The sequence below is a fragment of the Hibiscus syriacus genome, unplaced genomic scaffold, assembly GCF_006381635.1.
Source record: "Hibiscus syriacus cultivar Baekdansim isolate YM2019G1 unplaced genomic scaffold, ASM638163v2 tig00002880_pilon, whole genome shotgun sequence".
Lineage (NCBI taxonomy): Eukaryota > Viridiplantae > Streptophyta > Magnoliopsida > Malvales > Malvaceae > Hibiscus > Hibiscus syriacus.
In genome coordinates this window covers 410278-425841 of record NW_024061952.1, presented here as the reverse complement: position 1 = coordinate 425841, position 15564 = coordinate 410278, and the positions used below count along the sequence as shown (strand labels likewise).

At 35.7% G+C, this 15564-nt stretch overlaps 1 pseudogene; it reads left to right on the top strand.

Annotated features, from left to right (window-relative positions):
- The first annotated feature begins 8714 nt into the window (after positions 1–8714).
- On the top strand, positions 8715–15062 carry LOC120161804 (annotated as a pseudogene).
- Positions 15063–15564: the final 502 nt, after the last annotated feature.

The window sequence follows — 15564 nt, the reverse complement described above, 5'->3', positions numbered from 1 at the left end:
AAAACCTAAAGATTTGAAGTATAAGATTTTAGAAAATATCTTTTGAGTGAAAATTTTTAATAATTTTAAAAGGTTTTACTGTTAACCTTTAAACATTTATTTTTTATAAAATTATATTATTTGACGGAAAATAGTAAAGATATACCTCAAGAAAAGCTCCGCCCTTTAGGCCATTATTATACCTCAAGAGTGAAGACCAATTCATTCCGACTTCATATCAAAGTTGGAGTTCGAGTAACTCTATAACTTGATGAAGCCAACAATAAAACTTCGTTCCATTCTATATAAACATCTCTTGGAAATTGTTACGGTTAACGGTTACTAGATAATTGCAATTGTCATTATCAACTAGCTAACATATCTCATTTTCTAAAAAGACATTTTTACGTCAATAAATCCGTCTCCAAAGCTGGAAAGGTAAACTACTTTCTCTCGGGGGAAGGATTATACTAATTAAATCCGTGTTGGTTAATTTACCGGTGTATTATATGTCGTTATTTCCTATGCCTAAGTCCATAGCCGAGTCAATAAATAAATGCATAACTAATTTTCTGTGGAATGTAAAGTCTGACAGAGGTATTTATTGGATTAAGTGGGATATGGTTAGTGGTCCGAAATCTCATGGTGGCCTAGGCTTCTTTGATGTTAAAATTAGGAATCGTGCATTGTTGAATAAGTGGATTTGGCGTTTTAGTGAGGAGTCCGACAGTTTATGGAAAAAGATCATTGTCGCCAAGTATAACTATGATCCTGCTGCACTTTTTCCGAAAGGCAATACCATTAGAAGATTGAATGGATTGTGGCATGACATCGTGCGTCCGGTGTTGTCGAATGAGAATGAATTCCTTGTTGATGTTCGGTGTGTTATGGGAAGTGGTTCACGTATAGATTTCTGGAATGATCATTGGACCGAGGTTCGATCGCTGAAAGTAGCTTTTCCTCGCATCTATGGGATGGCTATTAAAAAACAGGGCAAGATTAGCGACTTCGGGAGTTGGGCGAATGGAATATGGATTTGGAGCATTGAATTGAGGCGTGGGCTGTTTTCTTGGGAGTTTTCGTTTTGGGATCAATTTTTTCAAGTTATCAACAGAGGTGTTTCTGCTATGGCTGGGATAGATAGATTGAGGTGGTTAGGTGCTTCAAATGGCACTTACAATTCTAGAGATTTCTGCATAAAGTCGGCTTCGGTTGGCAAGCTTCAAGATCCTATATGGAGCAAAGTTTGGAATAAGTTCGTGCCTCCTAAAGTGGCGGCTTTTGTTTGGAAAGCGGTTTATAATAGGTTGTCGGTTGCGACAGAACTGATTAAGAGAGGGGTAAACGGTGGTGTTCAGCCACTATGTTTGTTTTGTAAAGATCACCCGGAAGATGTTCCTCATGTGATTTGCCATTGTAACGTTGTTTGGCAAGTGTGGCAAAGGTGGTGCAAATTATGGAAAGTTACGATCACTGTTCCATCGAATGTCAAACAGCTGTTGGAGATATGGTCGTCACAGTTTATTAGAAGGAAAGTTAGGAATCTTTGGCAGCTCGGCTTCTTCGGCTTGATTTGGCAGATTTGGTTGTGCAGGAATAAATATCGTTTCCATGGCAAGTCTTTCTGGGTCGATCAGATTTTCAATATGGTATTATTGTAGGTCGGGTTCTGGGCTAATATCCTTTGGCCGTATCGGGTTCCTCATGCACTAGATTTCGTGCGCACTCCGGAGTCCATTATTTTTGGATACGTTTACTGACTATTACTGTTGTTTCCAGTTCTAGTCTGCCCGGTCCTATGGGTTATTTGTTCGATCCTTGTTTGTTGTTATATTCCTGGATCGGTGTTTTAGTCATTTTGCTGCGTAATGTGTCCCTCATATAGTGTCGTGTGTATCTTCCTTGGCTCAGTTTGCTCCTGTTATTACACGAGATTGGAGGCAGCTTCTGCATGTTGGCCGTGGTCTCTATTGGCAATTTTGCAAGCAGTCACTTTTTCTTTCCTTGATAGGCATACAGATTGTTAGTTGGTGCGCCAGGCTCAAAGGTTCAGATTCAGCAAGGGAGTTTTTTTTTTTTTGTTTCTAAGTGGTAGTTATCGTGCTAGTTCAGGAAGATGCGGCTGGTTCGTTTCGATGCTGGATTGATTTTCTTAGGTTTTGATGTCTCTGTAAGATTACTCTTTTGCTCTAAACTTATTTCCCATCGGTTTTAACCAGAGGGATAGGGGAATGGGTAAGGGCGGGGATGGTCGATTGTTCGTTAGATGATTTTGTACCCGATCCTTACCACCCAAGGTTCACTCTTTTTCTTCCACATAGGGTTAGGGAGGTTTTTTAATGAGGTCCTTGAGGTGATGTACTTTGTAATCCATCTCAATACAAAATATCCTCTTTCAAAAAAAAATTATTTTTTGTTAATAAATTAAAATCGATAGTTATATAAAAAATAATAAATTAAAAAGAATTGAAATAGTCTAAATCTAATTTTTTAAATTGAAGTAGGAATAAATCTTTTAAAAAAATTGAATTCAATAGATAATTAATTTTTACTGTGTGGATGATAAATACACGAAAAGTATTTCTTATTTGTGATAATATGCTAATGTAATTAGTTGTTGTGTTGTACAAAGCCTTCTCCTTTAACAATCTTGCTATATCATGAGCACGAATCAAGCAATGTCGGTGATGAAATAATTGTTGTTGTTCTTTGAAGTATTAGATTCAAACACTATAGATATCAATGATGTAAGCATTCAATGTCAAAGAGTTGAAATTATTCTTTAAACATATAATATATTGTACTGACTCTAAATTAATAAAAAAATTACTATATCATGATCCTTTTGAACGTGGAACTAGAGATGGGAAATTAATAATTCCACTCCGTAGTTCTTTCTCTTTCGTTCAACAATCATCCCCCCCTTCTCTCAAAATTCTTGACTTATGAAGATTCAAAGATTATTTCCCACAAGCCATGACGTCGGTGCCTTAATATATTATAAAATCAAATGTTTTGGTAAATGTTTCAACACCTAATCGTATTATAGAATAACACGAAAGTTTTCGAGGGATAATTATATAAAGCCCCACATTATGAATCACGACATTATGTAACGCTTACTTCATTAAAGGGATAATTATTGTACTTCATTTATTCTAAAAATAAATTCCTTCCATAAAATTTCATCTAAATTATCGGTGTATGTAACGAATGACTCACTTGTGTGTACTTGAGTTCTCATTTACACAAATCACGTGACTTCCGTATAAAATAATTATTGTTATTCTTTGATAACTCAAATTCAAACACCAGATGTCAGGGGTGTGAACGTTCAATATATATCAAAAAGTTGAGAATTTATCTTTGAACAGATATTGTTTTATATTTACCCTAGATTAATCAGAACAATAATTCTCATTTACCATCATCATAGATTTCTAAAGAAAGAAAGAGATCAATCTCAAAATTTACCGCAAAAGCGGTATATCGCAAGTCTTCTTGATACCACATATAAAGTACTACTTATGATTGAAATGAGATTCACTTGAAGAATCTTTTATAATATGGTGTGACAATACCAGCGTTATTGCAATGGTTACGAATCTAGTATTGTATGTTAAGATTAAATATGTAGACCTCAATTTATACTTTATGTACGAAAAAGTCATGAGACAAGTATTTTAAGTCAATTTCGTTCCAACGACTCAAGTGACATTCTCATTAAGATATATTTCATCTTAAAGGTTTGAGTTTCTAGACAGAAGTTGTGTGGTGAGTTTTAGTTATGTTGTTTCCTTGCTCTAAGAAAAAGGAAGCAAGGTGAATATTAGCAAGGATAAATTATACAAATGATCATTAGTATTTGAGAAAATTTATGTTTTTCTTTTGAAATTTTAAAAGTAATAAACTGATCACTATTGTTATCGATTTGTAATAAATTGATCATTCCACTATTATCCCTTTAAATTAATGATGTGACAACGTTGATGAAAAGGTTAATAATTAGTTTTATCCTTAATATATTATTAAAACATCAAATAAATTCTTAAATAATGATTTTATATCTAATTTACCTCAAAAGCTTTATAGTTTTTAGTTTTTTCAAACATACCATCACCTCCGCTAAATTCACCAATTATATGAAGTTGGCAAACCGTCACTTTAATTACTTTAATTCAAAAAGCCCAGTGATGTTGGCATACACTAGTTGAGCATCTGTTCCTTTTTGTTTCATTCTTTTTGTAAACAAAACATTGTTGGGAATGAGGGATTGTTTCTGAACAAAATTATGTGCCTTTCAACTAGCTTTACAGGTTTAGTGAGGTTTTAAATTGTTGCTTAAAAGCTTAGAAGCAATTCTGGAGAATCCAACTGAAGAGATTGAAACATATGTGCAGGTTTCTGAACCAGCGGTGAGGACAATTTTTTTCCTGGCACATATTACATGGGTAATACCAAAGTATGCCTAGAGGTCACTTAGAAGCGTTTTCACCACTAACTATTCATGGCATACATATTACATGGGTAATACCAAAGTATGCCTAGAGGTCACTTAGAAGCGTTTTCACCACTAGCTATTATGTTCCTTCTTGCAACTACTAGTGGATAATCATTGATGATAACCATTGTGCCCCATCTTGAGAAAGAATCTTAGTTACCGTGTTTTGTATGTCTGCCATGACTACGGTTATGCTAGTGCCTGAATCGAACATCACATGGATATTTTGCAATTTCATTGTTATTTGGAAAGTATTACTGATGTGTTCAGTTTTCAATCTCGATATTCTAACCAGTTCTGAAATCAGCAAATGAGCTCCCCACTGAGCTCCTTCAAACTTTATTGAAGATGACACCGACAGAAGAAGAAGAACTCAGACTGTTCAATGGTACAATTACTCAGCTGGGCCTTGCTGAGCAATTCCTGAAAGTCTTGGTCGACATCCTTCATGCTTATAAAAAAGATGGAAACACTGCTGTATATGTGCACTCTTCATGGCGAATAATAAGTAAGCACTTGGCAAACTGGTTAGTGTGCACTGCAGAACCGCAGAACAGTAGCAACTATTTCCCGAACCTAGCTTGTTGGGGTTATCAAAATATGAAAATACAGTCATTGGTGTTCGAATATAGTTGATGTTGTTATGTGTAGCTTGTAATTTTACAAACCTACAACATGATAAAGTTCAAGTGTTAGTTAAAATTGGCATGAATTCAATTTTGCAACCATCAATGATAAAAAGATGACATCTTAGTCAATAAAGGATACAAAATAAATGCATCAAAAGTTCAAGTTGGTAAGTGCCCAACCTGTGTACATGGAAAAATTCATCTTTGGTCCCTAAACTATTAATTTATTTGCAAATTGGTCCTTGAAGTTCAACTATAAATAGGCCTAAGCACTTTCACTTGAAAGTATCCCAAAAAGTTCTCTCTCATTTGTTTTTTTCATTCTCCCACTTTGTAATATTTTCTCGACAGTGAAGTTATCATCCATTGGTGGTGCTCGAGGAGTAGACGATATTTTCGTTGAACCTCGTAAATTTGGTGTGCTCTCTCCATTATTGTTCTTTATTGTATTTTTTTATTGTGTTTCGATATTCAATAGTTTGATGGTTTGTACCGATTTAAGTATCGAATTTATTTCTAGCGAATTTTATATTTAAGCTTAGATTATGCTAGTTCGATACTAACATATAGTTAAAATATTTTATATTATTTTATGACATCTTCAAACCACGATAAAACTAGTGATCCAAATAACTCAAAAGGAAAGGAAAAATTGTGAGATTGAGAAGATTATCATGGAGAAGGTTCGATGGTGAGGTAAAGGTGAGTGCACATTTAATTTATACTTATGTTATCAAACGAATATTGGCTTGCGATGACCCAGTGTCGGAACTACTACAACAAGATATGACTCCTAATGTTATGTAATTTGTGGTTCAAGTCTATATGTTAATTTGATAAGTAATAAAATTATGGAATTAACTAAAGATGCTAATTAGGGAAAGTTGTCTAGAAATTTATGATTCGAACAGCAAGTTTAGAAATTCACCATAAATTATAAAGAATTGATTAGAGAATGAATTTTATGTCGTTGGATTTGTATATCAGTTTAGTTTTGTTTAAAACAAACGGCTACTGATTTCGATGAGTTTACAAAAAGATATGAATTTTTAATTGAGGATAGGTCAGAAAACAGAGAGGCAGATTCTGCTCAAAACGGCTTCTGTAAGTCAACTTTAAAAATTCACTATAAATTGTACAAGAGTAATTAGAAGGGGTGCCTTATATGGTTAGATTTGTATTCGAGTCTAGTTTCTATTGGTACAAGAAAAATAATTTCTAAGTATATATATTAATATAAAATAATTTTTCTTTAAAGGTAGTGCAAACTGCAAGAATATGAAATTTTGATAAATTACGTAGTTAAAGCATTTGAACTCAAAGGATTGACTCTAAAACTTAGTGAGGCTTATATTCTGACTTATTAATAAAATGTCAAAGTGAATGCAGTTTATTTATTTAGTTATTTTGAGTGAGGATGACTTGTGATAAGTCAACCTCGTATGATTTAAAGTATGTTTTCTATTGTAAATAAAGATTATTTTCATAATATTTATATCAAGTTTATGGATGGTTTAGGGTATGAACTGCCCATGTTCTATTTTTAAGATTATGAGTAAAAGTGATTCTAAATTTGAAATATTGTTTATGAAACAAATAAGACAACATCTGAAAGCCCATTGTATGTTGTATTGAGAGTCTTAGATACAATTGGCATGTCATGAGTTGGAGTGATTATGATTATGATCTGGTACCTTTGTGTACATTATGTGTGGCACCGTTGGTGCAAATGATATGAATGCACTTGGAGTGCATATTTTGATTACGATGATAGCACTGAAGTGCTTATTGCGCACACTCGTCTAACTCGCATACCTTATATTCTCTTACATATACATTGGGCTATAAAAGTAAATATGAAAGTTATAACATGTATATGAAAGAAAAGGAATATGAAAACGAAATGGAAGTTCTGAATACATATGAATGATAAGAATCTGAATTGTTTATGATATTTTATGTTGATTTACATGATTTGTGATAAAATTATGAGATGATGATTTTCAGGTTTTCTAAGAGGAAAATTGCTTGAATAGCTCGGTTTGAAAGTTTTAATGTTTTATTTAAATTACAGTTTTATGTTATAATACTTTATGAAATTTAAGTTTTATATCATTTTAGCTATGTATTGCCTCACAAAGTTTTACTTAGAGCGTGATGATTTTCATGTGTAAGTTTGAGTAAAGAAAAGAACGTGAAGTGAGGAGTTTTCTGAGCATCTTTTGGAAATCAAACCTACCAGCAGTATTAGTAAGACATCCTATCTTTGACTTATTAGTGGCATGTACATTACATCTGTTGATTTGCTTTATCAGATTCGTTTTAAATGGGTCTGTAATAATAAACTGAGATTATTTTAATTTTGGCTAATTTAATTATAATCGTATTTATGAATGGATAATATTAATGTTATGTTTTAAATGGTTTTTAAATTAACCAGTATTTAGGTAGTGTTATATAGTTATGATCAACATTAAACTGCCTAATTACTGACTGAAATCGGATTCGTTTTCAATGATTAAACATTATTTTACGATTTTATACGATTAAGGTAAAAAAATTAGTTGAAATAGTGAAAGTTTAAAAACGAAACTAGATTTAAGCCTTTATGCTTAGTGAATGTTTGTCAAGTTGATGTGACATCTTTGGATCGTATATCGAGATGTATACGGGCTATCATTGTTACATTCTATCCCCAAAATCATGGTGTGACAATGCATTTCGTGATTTTTCGACAATTATTGATTCTACTGTTCATTGGCGGTAATACTAGCTATCTCGATATCTGACTCGGGTTCATTACTAGATAGCGACACTCTAGTCACTCTTACTACGCTTTCTATCAATTCATCCTCGTATGGAGGGACAATAGTACGCTCACCATTCGTTGACACTCTCGCAGTACACAACTCCGTCATTTCATAATCCTATTAACTCGTCATACCACTTGTCTGTATATCCACTACAATGATCCTTTATTATTGAATACTCAGTTAAAGATACTTGAATGTATTACGCCTACTATATTTACTTCAGTTGTAACCCACTCCTACAAGTTTATCAGGGGCCCTTTAAGCTTTTAACAAAAAAGACTAGATTAGAATATATGAATATTCATATAATTATTTTGTAACTTTGAATAGTCGATAAATTCAATAAAATAACATCATATAGTTCGAAAACCATTTTGTAATTTTGAATAATCAAGAAATCCAACAAAATAATATCGTATATATGGAGACCATTTGTGTACTTTAACTTTAAAAATTAAATCCCAAAATAATTTTTATGGACATTTTGGTCAAAGTGAAACATACAGACGAGGAACAAAGGGATAGTTCTGGCGTACGGAAGCCTAATATACGGTTAAATAAATGTGTTACCATAAATATTATTAATTTTTTAACATTTTCAAAAATTGCTACCTAAAATATTATTTTTTATCAGAAATGTTCATGTATTAACCGTATATTAGGTTATCGTACGACACACGTACCCAGAACAAAGGGACCTACAGACTTATAATCTTTCTCCTTCCAACCATTAAGCTGACACGTTGTCATAGATTTCCATCAACCCCTTAATTTACAATTAACAGACTCTCCTCTCAATAGGAAAAATATCTGAGGAACAGAGGTTGAGAAAGCATCAATACTTGAAAGAAGATGTTATGTTTCAGATCAAGCCCTCACACATTGTTTCTTCTTTTCCTTTTCTCTTCGTTTCTTTTCTGACCTGGAGTAGCCTCTGAAGCCTCACATATCCCAACTTCACACATCCCAGGTACCATCATCATTTTTAGTTTTTTAAAAGGAAAGTTTTGGTTTTTATTCCTGGTATTTTGTTTCTTTAAAAAAAATGCTTTGACAGGGCATCAGAAAAGTTTTGTCTTTAGGGGGAGATAGCACGGTGAAGTGTTGGCATGGAAGAAGATGGAAAGGAGGAACCTTGTAGAGGGAAACGAAGGAAATAACAACTCGTCTTTGATTTTGGCTGAAAAGAGGACTCATAGGAAAGACCCTCTTAATGATTTTAAGAAGTACACTGGTGGCTGGAATATCAGCAATCGACACTATTGGGCTGTCGGTTTCTTCATCTTTTCTTCACCTTTTAATTTCTTTCTTTTATTTATTCACTTTTTCTTGTTTTATTACTAGTTATGTTGATTTCTATGTCATTTTTGGTACTTTTCTTATGAAAAATTGAGAGATTTAGCCAGGATTTCTGAATTTTCTATGTTTGTTGGTTGGTTTGGTAACTCCATGATTTCTCCACTTTATTCTGCTACATAATTTTGTAATTATGTACCAGTTTTATCTATTATAAATAGAGATGTAACCTAAACATATGAGACATTGAATAAAACTTATAGCACCGCCTAGGCGCCGATGACATAAGCACATTGCCGAACCTCGTTAAAATTCTTGTGTTCTTTCATTTTTCTTTACCCGATTCATCAACAATTGGTATCAGATGTCAGGAGAAAAATTTGAAGTTGTAAAATTCGATGGTCAGGGTAACTTCGGATTATGGCAAACAAGGGTAAAGGATCTTTTGGCGCAGCAAGGGATCTTAAAGGCTTTACGACCTACAAAGCCGGCGTCGATGGAGGAGGAAGATTGGGAAGAATTGCAATAGCGAGCGGCAGGAACCATACGGTTATGTTTGGTGGACGAGGACATATATCACATCATGCATCTATCGTCTCCAGATGAAATTTGGAAGAAGTTGGACAGTTAGTTTATGTCGAAATATTTAACAACTAAATTGTATCTAAAGCAGCAGCTGTAAGGAATGAAGATACAGGACGATCAAGATTTGGCACAACACGTGAATGTCTTCAATCAAATCGTTTCTGATTTGGCTCGGCTTGATGTGAAAATTGAGGATAAAGACAAAGCGATGATTTTATTGTGTTCGTTGCCTCCCTCTTACGAACACATGGTGACCACTCTTACATATGAGAAAGAGACTATCAAAGTTGAGGAGATTACTGCAGTCTTGTTGGCTCACAACTAATGAAAGCAGAATGTAGGGGAAAGCTCTCAAGCTGATAGCTTATATGTCAAGGGTAATCGAGACCGTGGACAGAAGCCAGAGAAGGCAGGGTCTGGGAAGCAGAATTCCAGATCCAAATCCAGGGAAAAAAAAGACAATTCACTGTTACAAGTACAAGGAGGCGGGATATATGAAGCGAGACTGTCCAAAGTTAAAAAATAGGCTGATGAGAAGAGTGATGACTCATCCAAGTCTGTGAATGTGGTCGAGGATGACAATTCTGATTGCAGTGAGGGTGATATGCTCTCTATTTCAACGACTCAATTGACTGACGTTTGGATTCTTGATTCTGGATGTTTTTATCACATCACGCCAAATAGGGAATGGTTTTCGACATACAGGTCGGTTAATTCTGGTTCTATTTATTTGGGTGATGATCAATGTTGCAATATTGTTGGTATTGGTGAGGTCAGAATTAAGATGTATGATGGCTCTGTTCAGACATTGAGTGATGTTCGACATATCCCAGGGTTGAAGAAGAATTTGATTTCTTTGGGCACTTTGCACAAGAATGGTTTTATCCCTAAAGCTGATGAGGATAGGGAAACCATTCGGATTGTTAAAGGAACTTTGACTGTGATGAAAGGAAAGATGACTGCAGGAAATATTTACAGATTGTTAAGGAGTACCGTTCTAGGTGGAGTTCATTCTGTTGAGTCCTGTGATGATACAATCAAACTGTGACATATGCGTCTTGCTCATTTTAGTGAACATGATATGGCTGAATTACATAAAAGAAATATGTTGCATGGTGTTAAAAGCTGTAAGCTCAACTTTTTCAAGTATTGTGTTCTTAGTAAACAGACTAAAGTTCGTTTCAAGACTGCGAAGCACATAACTGAAGGGATTCTTGATTATGTGCATTCTGGTGTATGAGGGCCTTCCACGACATCGTCTTTGGTGGATCTCGGTATTATGTTACCTTTATTGACGATTTTTCATGGAAAGTTTGGGTGTATTATTTGAAACAGAAGTCCGATGTTTTTGAGAAGTTCAAGCTGTGGAAAGCTGAGGTAGAAAACCAAACAGGACGAAAAATCAAGTGTTTGCGGTCTGAAAATGGTACGAAGTACACAGATTCATAGTTTCTACACTTCTGTAAGGAGCATGGGATTAAGAGGCATTTTACAGTGCACAAGACACCATAACAGAATGGTGTTGCGGAACAGATGAACAGGTAGTTGAATGAAAGAGCCAGATGTTTGCAGTTGAATGTGGGGCTTCCCAAACACTTTTGGGCTGAGGTTGTTAACATGACATGTTATCTTATCAATAGATCGCCAAGGGCATCATTGGCTGGGAAAGTTGCAGAAGAGGTATGGACTGGTCATGATGTTACTTTTGATCACTTATGAATTTTTGGTTGTCTTGCTTATGTGCATGTACCTGCTGATGAGAGATCCAAACTTGATGCAAAATCGAATGAGTACATTTTTCTGGGTTACAAGAAATGTGTCAAAGGATTCAAGTTCTAGGATCCAGTTGCGAAGAAAATTGTGATTAGTAGAGATGTTTTTGATAAACAACCCATGTTGCAGTAGAAGAAAGACACGACAGTAGTGGATTTCGAACAGTTTCCAGTTGAGAAAACAGAAACTTCTCAACCGACTTCTGATGGTTCCGCTACGGATGATTTGTAGGATTATAGTCTCACGAGAGACAGGGTGAGACGGACTAATATAAAGTCTCCAAACAGATTGGGTTTTGAAGACTTGGTCTCTTTTGCACTTACTGTTAGCAGTGATGATCCGATTACTTTTTATGATGCAGATACTAGTTAGGATAACGACAAGTGGATGGATGCCATGGTTGAGGAGATGGAGTCTTTGAATCACAATCGTACATGGGAGTTAGTTCGCCTTCCTGAGGGTAAGAAGTGGATTGGTTGCAAATGGGTGTATAAGAAGAAACCAACAGTAACAGAAAAAGAGGGGGAGAAGTTCAAGGCTCGTTTGGTAGTAAAGGGTTTTTCACAGCAGAAAGGAGTTGATTATGATAAAATTTTCTCTTCTGTGGTCAGACACACTTCAATCCGAGCAGTACTTGCATTGGTTGCTAGTTGGGATTTGCATTTAGAGCAGATGGATGTTAAAACTGCTTTTCTGCATGGTGATTTAGAGGAGCAGATGGATGTTAAAACTTGTTGAATGTTTCGAGTTGTTAAAGAAGTAAGGTAACCCAACCCACATTGAATGTCTCCTAAGGGGCAGGATATTCGCCAAGGTGGAGATTTGTTAGGTATGACTCATAAATATACCGGTAAATAGGACAGGGGATGGAGCGGAGTGAGCGAAGCGAACATCAACTGTCCTTATGAAGAAAGTCTCGTAGTGGGGTTACGATTATATGGGTTGGGGTGCGGGAGCTGCGGCCCCGCGGTACGGTACAAGGGTTAATTTTGTAATTATGTACCAGTTTTATCTATTATAAATAGAGATGTAACCTAAACCTATGAGATATTGAATAAAACTTCTAGCGCCGCCTAGGCACCGATGACGTAAGCACATTACCGAACCTTGTTAAAATTCTTGTGTTCTTTCGTTTTTCTTTACCCGATTCATCAACAGATTTTTTTCACAGGAATTTCTATGTTTAATGTAATTGTGGACTGTTTTGATTACTAGAACAATTAATTCTAGTTATTGAGCCCTGTAATCCTGTTATTCCCCTAGGTTCTTTCCCCAGCTTTGATTTCATTCTGTTGTCTTATTTTTTATAATTTAATATCAATTCAGAAATCTTATTCTGAATTGAATTATCTTGCTAGTAGTGACTTGTAATTCAACTTAAAATTCTCCTTTGTATGTTTTCTCTAATTCAGGTTTATAATTCAATTAATATCGTTTCCATTGTTCATATTTCAGTCTGTGGGTTTTACAGCGGCTCCTTTCTTTGTCATCGCTGCAGCCTGGTTTGTGTTATTCGCGTTGTGCTTATTCATCTTATGCATCCGCCATTGCTGTTGTCGACTAGATTCTTATGGCTACTCTCGGATAGCTTATGCGCTGTCTCTTATTTTCCTCATACTCTTCACCATTGCTGCAATGTAACTCTATTTCCCTCTCTTTATAAACTTTCAATGTGTGTGTGCTTAATGAAATATGTCATTATTCACTCAAATGTTGAATTCGTATTACAGTATCGGCTGCGTTGTGCTGTACACCGGTCAGGGAAAGTTTCATGCCAGTACAACAAACACACTGAGCTATGCCGTTCATAAGGCAGATGTTACTGCTGAAAACCTCAGGAATGTGTCGGGTTATCTTTCTGCAGCTAAAAAAATAAGTGTGGATTCAACTATTCTATCACCTGACATCTAAAAAAACATTGATGATGTCGACAAGAAGATCAACTCTTCTGCTTCGACTCTTTCCACTAAAGCAGCTGATAATAAAGACACAATTCAACATGGGTTGGACCGCGTGTAAGTTGTTACAGCTTTTAGAATCTTGAAATTAGAAAAACCTTGGAGTTGAGCCGATCATCAAACTGATCTCCAAGCTAATTGCTAAATGCTGCAGGAGATTGGCTCTTATCATTGTTGCCTCCGTGATGCTCCTTTTGGCATTTATTGGATTCTGTAAGTTTCAATGTTGCTTTGGTTGTTCCTCCTAGATTCTTGGCATTTTGTTCTCTATATTTCAATTATCATCTAATCTTTTTATGCTATTATTTTGATGACTTGTGCCTCAGTGCTCTCGATTCTTGGATTGCAGTGTCTGACACGTAAGTGAACCACCGTTATTGTTTTTTTCGGTTGTATGCTTTAGAATAAACTGTATAAATCTTGAAGTAAGCATGTGTTACTTATCAAACACCTTGCTATTAACCAATGCAGCCTAGTCATCTTTGGATGGATTCTTGTTGCTGGCACATTTATTTTAACCTCCTTCACAAGTACGTTCTACTCGAATTCCACGATTCTCTGTAAATAACTCATATATATCTTTCACATAAATTTTACTTCCGGGGACAAATGTCACTTTATTGATCTCTCTTCTCAACTCCCATTTGCTCATTCAAACCCGAATATATCTTTGATATGTCCTCGTGTTAATATGATATACTCTATTAATCAAAAGTCTCTCGTGGCTCACAGTGTTGCAGGTGATGCATGTGTTGCTATGGACGAATGGGTCCAGCATCCCAGCGTGCATACCGCATTAGATGACATTCTGCCGTGTGTGGACAATGCAACTGCCCTAGAGACCTTGTTACAAACCAAGAATGTCACTCACCAACTCGTAAATGTTGTGAATGGAATCATCAATAACGTTGCCAACCGTAATTTCCCTCCACAATTTGCACCTTTATATTACAATCAGTCTGGTCCGTTGGTGCCAGTTCTCTGTGACCCGTTTCATTCTGATCTCACGGAGCGCACTTGTGCATCTGGCGAAGTTAGCTTGTTCAATTCCTCAGAGGTAACGAAAATAGACTTTCTTATAACTGGAATACACTCGATCATACATAAGTAGGGATGACGTATATTCGTTTCAAACAGGTTTGGAAGAAATATATATGTAATGTAACTTCGTCCGGGATTTGTACTACACCTGGGCGGCTGATCCCCCCAGTTTTACAGTCAGATGTCGGCTGCAGTGAATGTTAGTTACAGTCTATATCGTTACGGTCCATTCCTGGTTAATTTGCAAGACTGCACTTTCGTGCGTGATACGTTCACAGATATCAGTCGTGATCATTTCCCAGGTCTGCGCCACTATAGTCAATGGATCTACATCGGACTGGTACTAGTTTCCGCAGCCGTGATGCTGTCATTGATCTTCTGGGTAATCTATGCAAGAGAGAGAAGGCACCGCGTTTATACTAAACAGCACGATGCTCAAGTGGAAGGCGCATACAAGGGCCATTAGGACCCTCCACAGGTTGTTGAAAGGTGTAATAGATGTGCTTAATCTTGTGCTGATAATTGTCCATGAATAAGTTCTTTTATTTTTTTTCCGAGATTCAACATTTTTCCTATGTAAATGTTCAATTTTATCTAATTATCCTCTTTTCTTCATAATCGTTGAGTGATCCTTCAACGCTTTTATTAGTGTTGGACCTCGAACGTCAAATTGTCAATGGCACTTTGAATTGACCATCATAGCTGGAACTTGGAATAAAAGCCGGTCCATTTAAGTAATAGGCACTAGGCAGTCACCATTGACTTGACCTTGCTCAATCCGAATGACCCTTTGCCCCTTCAAACTTACATGGGAATCGAAGCACCAAATGTGGGGTAAATGGGTTTTCACTTAACCAATCTCTGTTTCTCAATATTAACCAAATTAACCATAACCTAATATTAGCCTTTAAAAAGTCCATGAAAGCAAAGCTTATCAAGGTAATACGTAGCTATAAAAAGACCCCGCCCTTTAGTTTCCCACATAGCCG